This window comes from Sapajus apella, unplaced genomic scaffold (genome assembly GCF_009761245.1).
Source record: "Sapajus apella isolate SASKATOON/1434 unplaced genomic scaffold, GSC_monkey_1.0 scaffold57, whole genome shotgun sequence".
Taxonomy (NCBI): domain Eukaryota; kingdom Metazoa; phylum Chordata; class Mammalia; order Primates; family Cebidae; genus Sapajus; species Sapajus apella.
Window position 1 is genome coordinate 14,097,804 of NW_022436997.1, and position 11,090 is coordinate 14,108,893.

Below are 11,090 nucleotides of genomic sequence, written 5' to 3' on the forward strand. Positions count from 1 at the left end.
CTCAAACCCTTCCCTCCCGCTAATCTCCTACTTGGTCTCCTCATTGGCCAAACCCAATGAGAAAACAGAAGGCAAGAAGGATTTTTGATGCAGTTCATATAGAACTGCCTCCTGGAGCAGAGTAGGGTGGAAAAACATGGCAAGAGGATCTAGAAGAACATACGGAAGCTATATAGCACAGTCCCATTTTCTGCCCATCCACATCCCCTCTTCTTCTTCACTCCTTTGAAAACTTTATGTCCCAAGCCACAGTACACATGAAGTCCCATGAGCTAAGAAATTACAGCAGGTTTGCATGTTTATGCCATGTAACTGCAAAAGCAGTTGGAATAGAACATCAGAGTAGGATATGTTGTTCTCTCAATACAAAATTCATGTTGCATTATTGCACTGGGCTAGATTGGCATTTAGCAATTACAAGGCATAAGCATAACTGCTACTGGGGTGTGTGTGTGATCTTAGGTTAGTCATCAGAACATCCTCTCTCCTCTACCCATTCCATGTTCCCCTTACTCTCTGCCAGCACCTCAGTTGGATGGGTTTCTTTACCTGGTAGAGACCCCAAACTTCATTTATGTACATGAGTCTTCAGTGGTCTTGTCTTTATTAAATTGTCTCAGTTTCCTAGCAATAAAACCTTTAGAAAGGAATACTAAGCAAAAAGGAGTGTATGCCCCACCCTCCAAGAAAAAGCCCTCTGAGCTCCATGGTCCTCCTTTTTCCATGGTGTAGCAGCAACCCAATTTCCCCCATAATCAGTTGTCTAGGCAGCACAATCACTGGGGAGTTTGGCTCCAAGTCAAAATACTATGTGTAATCTTTCAGACCCTATCAGAGGCAATTTCAAAGGCTGGGGAAGTAGGAGGGTAGGTGCTAGCGTGGGTCGGGGGAGGATATCTGTTTTTCCCACACCAGACTCGGGGCACAGCCAGTGCATTGCCATCTCTGCAGAAAGTTGCAGGCAAGAATTCAGGTCCTGGGTCAGCCATGCTCTCGTGCATATCTGTATTCTTGCCTTGGCACCTCCATTTGGAAGTCTTTTTATGGAGACAGGCCTCCAGTGAGACATTGTTCAGATGCTTCTGATAAAGCCTCCTTATTGAGGGGTCCTGAACACTTTTTTCAGGCTGACTCAAGATTCTATACTTTTCTACCACTAGTCCTTCTACCTTTCCTTCTCACCAGTCCCAGAGACCAGAAAACAGCAGGAACTTTTTATTTGGAGCTCCTCCAGCATGAGACAATCTCCTTCCTAATTGGCACAGAGGCATCAGACCCTTGCCCGATGCCATTTTATAAGGAGTAAATAGGACACTGGAGAGCTGGCGCCCTTTTCTGTTTAGCCTCTTGTTTATACTGCCAAAGTAAGTGAATAGAGGCTGAAGTGTTACTTTCAGTATGGCTCATGATCTTAACTGAACACCTTGACACCTGGCTGCTTACTCTCTCTGAAAAATAATGACCTCCTTCCCTAACAATTCCATGGCAGGAGGAAGCTAAAGTTATCAGGGAACAATCCCTGCTTCCAATTTATCCCCCAGCCTCTGCCAAGAGAGTAACCTAAAAACAATGCCACATCCTGGGTACAATAGTCCCACTATTGTACTCCCATTTATTTCACTAATCTGGCCCTCAGAAAACCTGGATAGGTCAGATAGCAGTGGACCACCACAAGCGTAACCAAGGACAAACTCCAGTCTCAGCTTCTGGTATTGAATGCACTACTGAATGCCCATGAGAAAGAAGCATCAGAAGCAATTCGGATTTAACTGAGACGGATGACAGATTACATCTGCAATCTTGTCCTTTGGGTGTCCTGCCCTTTATCATGATATGGGCCAAATGAACCTGGACCATCTGAACATTCCAGAGAACATCACATTTGTCTGTTATATTGTTGATACCATGTTAATCAGACCAGATGAGTAAGAAGCAAGAAGTACCCTGGATGGTCTGATAAGACCCAGGTATTCCAGAGGGAGGGATATAAGTTCTATAAAAATTTAAAGGACACCACAGCAGTGACTTTTTCAGGAGTCCATTAGTCTGGGGCATGCCAGGACATTGCCTCCAAGGTAAGGGGCAAATTATTGCACTTGGCACCTTCTAACACTATGAAGCCTAGCATTTGGTAGGCCTCTTCATGTTTTAGAGGCAACATACTACACTTGGGAATACTGTTCCAATCCATTTGTCATGTGATGCAGAAGGCTGACAGTTTTGAGAGAGACCCAGATTGTTCTGGTGGAACTATAGTACAAGTATTATCCAGGCTGTAGTACAAATAACCTTGTTGCTTATGCCAAATGACAAGGTATACGCCATTACACTAGACATATATATGATAGATCAAGAAATCAGGAGGAGTACTTGGCAAGCTCTAGTAGGAAGTTACAATAGGGACCTCCTAGAGTCCTGAATTAAGATCATGCATGTGCAGCTTAGAACTATCGTCCATGCTGGCCGGGCGCGGTGGCTCACGCCTGTAATCCCAGCACTTTGGGAGGCCGAGGCGGGTGGATCATGAGGTCAAGAGATCGAGACCATCCTGGTCAACACGGTGAAACCCCGTCTCTACTAAACACTACAAAAAATTAGCTGGGCATGGTAGCGCGTGCCTGTAATCCCAGCTACTCGGGAGGCTAAGGCAGGAGAATTGCCTGAACCCAGGAGGCGGAGGTTGCGGTGAGCCGAGATCGCGCCATTGCACTCCAGCCTGGGTAACAAGAGCGAAACTCCGTCTCAAAAAAAAAAAAAAAAAAAAGAACTATCGTCCATGCTAAAAGCAACTGCTGGCCTATTATCAGGTTTGGTTGCAAACCAAGCTATGACCACTACAGTCACTAAGGAGGTGCCCATTGTGAACTGGGTGCTGTCAGACCCACCAGCTCATAAAACTGAGAAGGCCCATGAGCAATCTGTCATACAATGGAAATGATGCATTTTGTATCAAGCTCAGGTGGATCTAAGGGGCAGAAGTAAGCTGCACAAATAGGCAGCCCAGAACCACATGTAGCCCATGACTATTGCATATACACTTTGCCTTCAGCTTACTCCTATGGCCTTATCAGAGTTCTCTATGACCAGTTGATCAAGGAAGAAAAACCCAGGGTTGTTGTATAGATGGGATGGCTCAATATTTTGGTAGGAACCAAAAACGGATACTATTCCACTATAGCACCCTGGGGAGGTGGGGATCCTAAATAGTGATAAGGGAAAATCCTCCTGGTGAGCAGTGCTTTTGGTGTAGGGAGAAGGAGCCAAAATAAGAATATGTATGGACTTAGTGGCAGTGCTGAATAGTTTGGCTAGTTGGTCAGGGACTGAAAGAAGCAAGATTGAAGGACTGAAGACAAAGAGATCTGGGGGAAGAAATATAGGGATAGACCCATGGTGGGGGGAGTACAAAGGGAAAGGATCTTTGTATCACACATCAATGCCCACCAGTCTCCACTGAAGGTGAGGCACAAGACAACTAAGAGGAAAGGAAGAGTCAGCCAGTAGATGGTCAGCTGGCTCTATCCTCAGACTCACCTATGTTTGTACAATGAACACGTAGTTGTAGCCACAGTGGCCGAAAAAAAAAAATGCTATCCAGGCACCTACTAAGTTGGACTTCCTCTTTCCAAGGCTGATCTAGCTACTTCTACTGCTGTGTATGTTGTGTGGCCTGCTGTCAATAGAGGCAGTGCTGAGACCCCACTTCGGTATATCCCTCAGGGAACCCAATTAGCCCAGTGATGGCAAGTTATTGGACCCCTTCCACACTGGAAACAGTGACAGGGATTGACATGCTTTCCAGGCATGGGTTTGACTTTGTTGCCTATGACACTTTGACTGGTACCTATATGAGGGCTCCAGAGTGTCAGGTTTTCTAACATGTGTTCATGCTTCACATCGCTTTGTACCAAGGAACACTTTTTGGCAAAGGCAGTAGGTCAGTGAGCTCATGACCATGGACTCCATTGGTCTTATCATAGGCATCATTATCCAGGGCCTGACAGCTTGATACAGCATTACAGTGGACTCTTAAAGGTGAAACTAAGGCACCATTCTAGAGATGTCATTCTTTGATGATGAGTTGCTGTTCTTCAGGATGCAGTAAGTACCTTAAACCCGTACTGATATATAATGCTTATCCCCAGTAGGATATGTTGGTCAGAGAATCAGGGATTAAAAACAGGAGTGTCCCTTTCTACTGCTACTCCTTATAACCCACTTGGAGAATGTCTGCTTCTTATCTCTGCAAGGCTCTGTGATTCCAGAGGCCCTCAATTTTTGGGTACACATTAAGAGACTCACTACATTGAAATCTACAGCTGGCATCTGGTAACTTTGGGATCTTTGTGCCAGTCGGGCAGTAGGCACCAAAGGAGTTAACATAGTGGAAGGGACGATTGACTCTAATCACTATAAAAATATGAAGTTCCTACTAAATAGTTTTGGCATAGAGAAACATGTTTGTCACTCAAGTGGTCCCCTGTGGTATCTCTTGCTATTCTCTTGCCAATTTTAACTACTAATGGACAATTTTGGTAACCACAGTCTGTTAATGTCTGCACCACTCTGCAAGTGGTAATAGCCAAACAACTTTGATGATGGTTAGACACAGTCGGTAAGCCTATGCACAGCCACTATTCCTGTCACCATAGCCTATTAAGCATGTACTTAGGTGTCTAGAGAAAAAGAGTAACTGACAATGACCAAATAAGTCATCTTGTCCATCTGATTATTGAGAGGATCTTACACTATGAATGGTCTCTGATGGGTATTTACATGGGACACAAATATCTTCATATTCTGTTCATTCTAAGAAGCCCATCCGCATCCCTCTCCCCCCTTCTACATTGTGATCAATATTCCAGTAGTGTCCTTCCCAAATTCCTGAGTGTAAAAAACTATTATCAACTGCTCTTGAGTGAATGTAGATCTACTTCTGAGGCCATTTCTCCCCATATACAAAGTGGACAACTGTATGTACAGTTCGAGGTTGAGCCCACCAGCAGTGGGATTGTGGTATAGCAGTCATCCCTGTTTTCCTATTGCTAGCACACCAGACAGATCCATCCATAAACAAAGCCTACATCTTTTTCTCTTCAGTTAACTCATCATAGAGAGGGTTGAAGGCAAAGCAGTAGAAGCAGGAGCCAGATGGATGTTGGAGCCACTGGCTCTTCTCGGACAGTTTGTTGTACCTTCCAGACCTGCACAGGTATGGCTTCATATATACCAGGGATTGACAAACAACAGCCCATCGGCCAAATCCAACCTGCCACCTGTTTTGTAGCTTGCATTGTTTGCAAGCTAAGAATGGGCTTTACATTTTTAAATAACTAGAAAAAATCAAAATAAGAGTAATATTTCATAATACATAAAATTACCTGAAATTCAAATTTCAGTGTTAATAAATATTTACTGGAACACTGCCATATTCATTCATTTTCATCTTGTTTATGGCACTTTTGTGCCATAGCAGCAGAGTTAAATAGTTGCAACAGGAACCATATGGTCCACAAAGCCTAAAATATTTATGATCCACTCTTTGATAGATACAATTTGCTGACCCCTGACATATACTACTTCCATTTTATAATGCAATGTGCTGTGCACATCCAATTTTATGGGTCAGTGAATCAGAAACCAGAAGTTTGGCAATTTGGATATCCTATGGTCAAGAATTCAATCTGTTCCAAGACTGGCGCAGTCAGGATCTTTTTTCTAATGAATAGCTATTGGCAGAATAGAACATAGCTTTATTCCAGAATTTGAGGGTGTCTGTCTTGTGATTCTTCTACTGGGGCTTGCCAGATGCTCTGCATAGCATTTCTGTCTGCCACTGACAGAGCAGACCATTGGTTTGGCTTGGTCACAGGGTCCATGTGGCAAGACTGCCTGAAATGCAGTCTGAACTGTCAAAGAGTTCTGTCTTAATTCAGGTTCCAATCAAAATTGTCAACTTATGAAGGTACCCAGTCAGCAGGTTGGTGCAGCATGCCTAACTGTGGCAGATGTTGCCTCAATAATCCAAAGAGGATCATAAAGCATTCTGAGTGGTATAAGGTACAGTAACTTCTCTCCTAGTTCAGATGAATATCCCAATATGACTTAGACCACTGGTCCTCCATAAACCTCAGTATTGTAGGCTTTTGGACTTTCACCAGTTTTCCCTCTCACCCTTGGGCAAGCATCTACCATACTCTTTCCACAGATGTGGATCTCTATGGTCACCTGAGGTCAGGAGTTCAAGACCAGCATGGCCAGCATGGTGAAACCCCATCGCTACCAAAAATATAAAAATTAGCTGGGCATGGTGACAGGCACCTGTAATCCCAGGGAGGCTGAGGCAGGAGAATTGCTTGAACCCGGGAGGTGGAAGTTGCAGTGAGCCAAGATGGCGCCACCGCACTCCAGCCTGGGCAACAAGAGTGAAACTCCGTCTAAGAAAAAAAAAGAAAAGAAGGTATTTTTATACCAGGAGCCAGTCATTCTATCGATTTGAGCTAGTAAAGACACTACATCTGGAACTTCAGCTCTGCTAGGTATCACCATGTATAGTAGTCAGGGTTTTTCAAAGAATATGAATATTTATATTTGTATCAACATGGCAGAGAGAAGGCAAGACTAGATTGCAGTTCTAACTCAGATGGACAGAGCAGCGTGCAGAGGCTTACATCATGAATTTTAGCTCCAGAAAGACTGTAGGAATAAATCAAGAATTCTGAGAGGACCCACAGACCCTCTGAAGGAAGTAGACTACTTCGGGACCCAGGAGACACCCCAAATACTGTGAGTGCCCAAACTGCAGAAGCGGGAAAGGGCATTCCTCCACCCCTGAACACACACCCCCACTGGGGAAACTGAAGGTCTAATTTGCGAGAGAAGATTCTGACCTTACCTGGAGCTCCGTCAATTTAAAGAAATGAGTGAAATACATAAGTAGAGGTAGCAGTGGGAAAGGACCTGAGAGCTTGCTGAGTCCCCAAGCAAGCCATTCCTGCCTGAAATCACAAGGATCCTTCAGGAGGGCTGTCAGCAGCTCAGGGAAAATGTCAGAGGGAGAAGGACATCTCCAGCTGAACTTTGTAACAATTTGAACTGGTTGAGAAGTCTCCTGGCCAGAACTCAGGGGAGGGTGGGTCTGGTGTGCAGACTTCACAGGCAGGGAAAGAACTAAAGCCCTTTTCTTTTGCAGCTAGGAGCTGGATGGCCAAGTGCAAGTTCTCAGCCCTGCTTCTCCACTGCCTGGAAACAGACTCGGTGCTGTTGGTGGGGGCATGGTGGAAGTGAGACCAGCCCTTCAGATTGCATGGGAGCTGGGTAAGGCCTGTGACTGCCACTTTATTCTATTTCCCTGATAACCTGCATGACTCACCAGAGGCAGCCATAATCCTCCTAGATACATAACTCTATTGACCTGGGAACCTCAACCCCATCCCCCACAGCAGCTACACCAAGACCCGCCCAAGGAAAGTCTGAGCTCAGACATGCCTAGCCTCTCCCCAACCTGATGGTCCTTCTCTACCCACTCTGGTAGCTGAGGACAAAGGGCATATAATCTTGGGAGTTTTAGGGCCCCACCCACCCCCAGTTCCTCTCCATACTACCACAGCTGATGCTCTCTGGAAAGCTCCACTTCCCAGCAGAAGGCCAACCAGCACAAAAATAGAGCAATAAGCCACCAAAGCTAAGAAGCTTCAGAGAGTCCATTTCACACCCCTGCCACCTCCAGTGGAACAGGTGCTGGTATCTACAGCTGAGAAACTCATAGATGGTTCACATCACAGGATTCTGTGCAGACAAGCCCCAGTACCAACCTGAAGCTTGGTATATTTGCTGGGTGGCTAGATCCAGAAGAGTGATAACAATCTCTACACCTTGACTCTCAGGAAGCTATATTCATATGGAAATGGAAAATAAAAAGGGGGAGAGTACTACTCAAGGGAACACCCCTTGGGACAAAAGAATCTGAACAGCCTTCAGTCCTAGATCTTCCCTCTGACAGAGCCTACCCAAATGAGAAGGAACCAGAAAACCAACTCTGGTAATATGACAACAAAACAAGACTCTTTAACACCCCCAAAAATCACACTACCTCACCAGCAATGGATCCAAACCAAGAAGAAATCCCTGATTTACCTGAAAAAAAAGTTCAGGGTTTAATTATTAGGCTAACCAGGGAGCACCAGAGAAAGGCAAAGCCCAATGCAAGGAAATCCAAAAAACTATACAAGAAATGAAGGGATAAATATTCAAGGAAATAGATAGCATAAATTTTTTAAAAAGTCAAGACTTCAGGAAATATAGGACACACTTATTTTAATGAAAATGCTTTGGAAAGTCTCAGCAGTAGAAATGAATAAGGAAAAGAAAGAAATTCAGAGCTTGAAGATAAGGTCTGCAAATTAACCCAACCAACAAAGACAAAGAAAAAAGAATAAGAAAATATGAACAAAGCCCTCAAGAAGTCTGGGGTTATGTTAAATGACCAAACCTAAGAATAATCAGTATTCCTGAAGAAGAAGAGAAATCTAAAATTTGGAAAACATATTTTGGGAAATAATAGAGGAAAACCTTCCCAGCCTTACTAGAGACTTAGACATCCAAATACAAGAAGCACAAAGAACACCTGGGAAATTCATCACAAAAAGAGCATCACCTAGGCACATTGCCATCAGGTTATCTAAAGTTAAGATGAAGGAACGAATCTTAAGAGCTGTGAGAGTAAGTAAGTACCAGGTAACCTATAAAGGAAAAAAAAAAAAAAGCTATCAGATTAACAGCAGATCTCTTAGCAGAAACCCTACAAGCTAGAAGGGATTATGATCTTATCTTCAGCCTCCTAAAATAAAACAATTATCTGCCAAAAATTTTGTATCTAGTGAAACTAAGCATCATATATGAAGGAAAGATACAGTATTTTTCAAACAAACAAATGCTGAGAGAATTTGCCACTACCAAGCCACCACTATAAGAACTGCTAAAAGGAGCTCTAAATCTTGAAAAAGAATCCTGGAAACACATCAAAACAGAACCTCTTTAAAGCATAAATCTCACAGGAACCTATAAAACAAAAATACAATTTAGAAAACAAAAACAAAAATAAAAAAAAAAAAAAACAAGGCATACAGGCAGCAAATAACACAATGAACAGAATGAAACCCTCACATCTCAGTATTAACACTGAATGTAAATGGCCTAAATGCTCCACTTAAAAGATATAGAACTGCAGAATGCATAAGAATTCACCAACTAATTATCTTCTACCTTCAAGAGACTTACCTAACACATAAGAACTCACATAAGCTTAAAGTAAAAGGATAGAAAAGGACATTTCATGTAAATGGACACCAAAAGTGAGAAGGGACAGCTATTCTTATTTTGAACAAAAAACTTTAAAGCAACAGCAGTTAAAATAGAGGGTTATTATATAATGGTAAAAGGCCTTGTCCAACAGGAAAATATCACAATCCTAACCATATGTCCACCTAACACTGTAGCTCCCAAACTTATAAAACAATTACTAATAGACCTAAGAAATGAGATAGACAGCAACACAATAAGAGTGGGGACTTTAGTACTCCACTAATAGCACTAGACAGGTCATCAAGATAGAAAAGATAGAAAAGACAGGTCATCAAGATAGAAAGTCAACAAGAAACAATGGATTTAAACTATATCTTAGAACAAGTGGACTTAACAGATATATACAAAGGATGCCCATTCTTGCCACTCCTCTTCAACATAGTGCTGGAAGTCCTAGCCAGAGCATTCAGACAAGAGAAAAAAAAAATAAAGGTCATCCAAATCAGTAAAGAGGAAGTCAAACTGTCACTGTTTGCTGATGATATGATCATTTACCTTGAAAACCTTAGAGACTTCTTCAGAAAGCTCCTAGAACTGGTAAAATAATTCAGCAAAGTTTCCAGATACAAGACTAATGTACATAAATTAGTAGCTCTTCTATACACTAACAGTGACCAAGCAGAGAATGAAATCAAGAACTCAACCGCTTTAATAACAGCTGCAAAAAATATAAAATAAATAAATACTTACGAATATACCTTACCAAGGAGGCAAAAGACCTCCACAAGAAAAAATACAAAACACTGTTGAAAGGAATCATAGATGACACAAACAAATAGAAACACATCACATGCTCATGGGTGGGTAAATCAATATTGTGAAAATGACCATACTACCAAAAGCAATCTACAAATTCAATGCAATCCCCATCAAAATACCACCATTATTCTTTACAGAATTAGAAAAAAAACATTCCAAAATTCATATGAACGCAAAAAAGAGCACACATAGCCAAAGCAAGACTAAGCAAAAAGAACAAATCTGGAAGCATCACACTACTTGATTTCAATCTATACTGTAAGGCCATAGTCACCAAACAGCATGGCACTGGTATAAAAATAGGCACATAGACCAGTGGAACAGAATAGAGTACCCAGAAATAAACCTAAATACTGACAGCCAAATGATCTTTAACAAAGTAAACAAAAACATAAATTGGGGAAAGGGCAACCTATTCAACAAATGGTGCTGGGATAATTGGCTAGCTAATTGTAGAAGAGTGAAACTAGATCCTCATCTCTGACCTTATACAAAAATCAACTCAAGATGGATTAAGGACTTAAATCTAAGAGCTGAAACTATAAAAATTCTAGAAGATAACATTGAAAAAACCCTTCTAGACATTGGCATAGGCAAGGATTTCATAACCCTGAACCCAAAAGCAAATGCAATAAAAATAAATAAATAGTTGGAACATAATTAAACTAAACAGTTTCTGCACAGCAAAAGGAACAGTCAGCAGAGTAAACAGACAACCCCCAGAGTGGGAGAAAATCTTTACAAGATATACATCTGAGAAAGGACTAATATTCAGAATCTACAACGAACTCAAATAAATCAGCAGGAAAAAAACAAATGGTCTCATCAAAAGTGGGCTAAGGACATGAATAGACAATTCTCAAAAGAAGATATACAAATGGCCAACAAACATATGAAAAAATGCTCAACATCACTAATGATCAGGGAAATGCAAATCAAAGCCACAATGCCATACCACCTTACTCCTG